This window comes from Nannospalax galili, unplaced genomic scaffold (assembly GCF_000622305.1).
Source record: "Nannospalax galili isolate Female #2095 unplaced genomic scaffold, S.galili_v1.0 scaffold77, whole genome shotgun sequence".
In the NCBI taxonomy this organism is placed as follows: domain Eukaryota; kingdom Metazoa; phylum Chordata; class Mammalia; order Rodentia; family Spalacidae; genus Nannospalax; species Nannospalax galili.
The window spans coordinates 1,266,128-1,269,902 of NW_008341457.1; positions in this window are offsets into that span (position 1 = coordinate 1,266,128).

Here is a 3,775-nt window from a genome sequence, read left to right on the forward strand (position 1 = left end):
GGAGTCACAGCTGCAGAGGAAGGCAGGTATTTGATGGTACAGCATCACTTGGTGGGGGACATCAGAGCTGTCCTGGAGACCTGGTTGGGGAAACTGGGGTGGGCTAGGAAAGGACATTATGAAGGGTCACTGCAGTTTTCTCAGTGGGGCCACCGGTGAGATGGAGACAGCCAGAAGAGCTGAGTGCAGTTGGGAAGAAAGGGAGGCATTGAGGTCAGGTCCAGGTTACTGGGAGACAGTGAAATAGCGGCTTGGGGAGCTGGAGGCTACAGACAGAGTCAGCGTGCAGTGGGGTTGTCACATCAGAATCAAGTTTGTGAGTTGGGACCATCCAGGGAAAAGAACAACTTTAATGGCATTAAAATAAATAAATCTGAGCCGGGTGTGGTGGCGCATGCCTTTAGTCCCAGCACTTGGGAGGCAGAGGCAGGTGGATCTCTGTGAGTTCAAGGCCAGCCTGGTCTACATAGTGAGTTCCAGATGAACTGGGGCTACAGGGGGACTCTGTCATTAAGTAGGTAAATGAGGAAATAAATTAGAGGGAAAGGAAAAAGGAGACGAGGTAAGGAAATGGAGAAGAAAGAGATGGAAGATGGATGGATGACTGAATGGATAAGTGGATGGATGGATGGATGGGTGGGTGGATGGATGGATGGATAGGTGGGTAGGTGGATGATTGGATGGGTGGATGGGTGGATGAAAAGATGGATAATTGAAAGGATGGGTGGGTGTATGAATGGATAGGTGGGTGGATGGATGACTGGATGGGCACATGGCTGGCTGGCTGGATAGGTGGGTTGATGGGTGACTGGATGGATAGGTGGGTTGATGGATGACTGTTTGGATAATTGAATGGACAGGTGGGTGATGGATGGGTGGATGGATGGATGGATGGAAGGATAAATGGATGAATGGGTGGATGGGTGGATGGATAGATGATTGGATGGGTGGGTCAATGAATGGATGTATATGTCAGTGGATAGATGGATAGATGGGTGCATGGATAGATGGATGAGTGGGTGAGTGGATGGATGGATGGGTTGGATGGATGAATGATTGGATGGTCGATGGATGGATGGATGGACGGATGGAAGGATGGGTGGATGGGTGGGTGGGTGAATGGATGCATGATGGATTGGGTATGTGGGTGGATGATTGGATGGATGATTGGATGGGATGGATTGATGGGTCGATGGATGGACAATTGGATGGATGGGTGGGTGGATAGATGATTGGATGAACAGGTGAATGGATGAGTAAATGGATGGATAGATGAATGGATGGGTGGGTAGATGGATGACTGAATGGATGAATGATGAATGATTAGATGGATAGTTGGATGAATGGGTGGGTTGACGGATGGGTGAGTGGATGGATGGAAGGATCAATAGATGGGTGGATGGATGGGTGAATGAATGAATGGGTAGATGGCTGGATAGTTGGATGAATGGGTGGGTTGATGGATGGGTGGATGATTGGATGGGTTAGTGGATGGATGGGTGGATGATTGGATGGGTTAGTGGATGGATGGAAGGATGAATGGATGGGTAATTGATTGGATGAATGGATGGGTAGATGGATCAATAGATGGGTGATTGGATGGATAGGTGGATGAATGATTGGATGGGTTGGATGAATGGATGAGTGGATGAATGGACAATTGGATGGATGGATGATTAGATGGGTGGGTTGATGGATAGGTGGGTGGACTGATGGATAATGGGTGGGTGGATCAGCCAGAAGCTACTTTTAGCTGTAGCCCCAGCTGGCTTAGAACTCACAGAGATCCACCTGCTTCTGCCTCCGGAGTGCTGGGATTAAAGGTATACACGCCACCATGCCCAACTTCCACCTTCGTTTTTTTTCAGTCTTTTTGAGACAGGGTCTCCCTGTAGCCCCAGCTGTCCTGGAACTCACTATGTAGACCAGGCTGGCCTTGGACTCGCAGAGATCTGCCTGCCTCTGCCTTCCGAGTGCTGGGATTAGAGGTGTGCGCCACCACGCCCGGCTCCACCTTCCTTTCAAGAAGAAACTTAATTGGGTGCTAATTCTCCTTCAGTTATTTCTCTGAGACCTGGAGTCTCTCTTGGATGAGGGTGGAGTCCCACAGCTCAGGGGAGGTTGAGGCAGGAGAATAATCAGCTGCAGGCCAGTCCGAGCTACACAGAGACACTTTCTAGAAAACTTAGTTAACTGACCATTATCTCCAGAAGAAGCCGTCTCTGGCTGGATATCACAGTGTTTGTCTCCCCTGAATGGTTTCTACTTTTGGTTCGTGATTCCACCTTTTCCTTCATACCCGTGAACAACAATATTCTTTCTAGTAGATTTAAGGTCTTATGATGAGGGAAACTTTGAAGGAAAATAATCCTGGAAATCTTGGTTGAGCTCTGTGCAAAGTATTGAATGACGAGTTAAGCTTGTCTTTCTGTTGCTGTGTGACCCAGGACCCCTCACTCACCCTCTCTGATAACTTGTCAGTAATCCTTGTGTTGTCAAATAGTGGAGTACTTTTGTTTATTGGTTTATTTTTGAGATAAGGTCTCACCAAGTAGCCCAGGCTAGACAGGGACTTGGCACCCTCATGGCTCAGCCTCCCTGAATGCTGGAATGATAGGCATGTGTCACCATACCTGGCTGAAGAAGCAGGGTTTTCTGGGACTGAATGTTGATTCTAGAAGAGCAGCCCTGGAGACCACCTGAAAACAACTGGATTATGCCTGTGAGTCCTGGGCCCAAAGACCTCCCTCCACCTCAGGTTCCACTCCCCGGCCCCCAATCCTCCACCCCTCTCGCCAGCCAGGACCTAGTGTGTTTTTTCCCTCGATGACATTTAGAGTCTTTTAATACTTGTCACATTAGCATGCATTTGCATACGTTATGCTAATCAGGCGATTTATTTTTGAAGCAGCACTTTGCCTCCATGGGCCCTTGAGTCCTGGGGGGGTGGCGGTGTCTCACCTCATTGTGCCTCAAGACTGTCTACCTCCCTAAAGGACACTGGGTGGCATTTCTGTCACAGCGGGGGGGGGGGGGGGGGAGTCACCTCCTCACAGCTACACTCCAGAAGTCAGCAGTCCTAGTCCTAGTTTTGTTTTCTGAGACAGAGTCTCATGTAGCTGAGGCTGGCCTCAAACTCACTGTGTAGCTGAGGATGACCTTGAGTTCCTGATGTTGGGGTGACAGGTGTGTACCACCATGTCTGGTTCATGGGGTGCTGGGGATGAACCCAGGACCTTGTGTGTGCTGGGCAAGTGCTCTATCAACTGAACTACAAGTACTCTATCCATTGAGCTACAAGCACTCTACTAACTAAGCTATAAGCACTCTGCCTTTAAAAAGTGAGGTTCTGGGCAGAGAGATGATTCAGTGGTTAAGAGCTCTTGCTCTTCTTGCAGAGGACCCGAGTTCTGCTCACAGCACCCACATGACAGCTAACAACTGTCTGTAAATACAGTCCAGTGGATCCAATGCACTCTTCTGGCCTCCACTGTCACTTCATGACACGGGTGCACTTACATACATGCAGGCAAAGCACTCAGTCACATACATACATACATATATAATTTTTTTTTAAAGTGAATTTCTAGCCAGGTGTGGTGGCACACACCTTTAATCCCAGCACTCTGGAGGCAGAGGCAGGTGGATCTCTGTGAGTTTGAGGCCAGCCTGATCTATATAATTTCAGGCCAGTTGGGGCTACAGGGAGACCCTGTCTCAAGAATATCAAAAAGAAAGAAAGAAAGAAAGAAAGAAAGAAAGAAAGAAAGAAAGA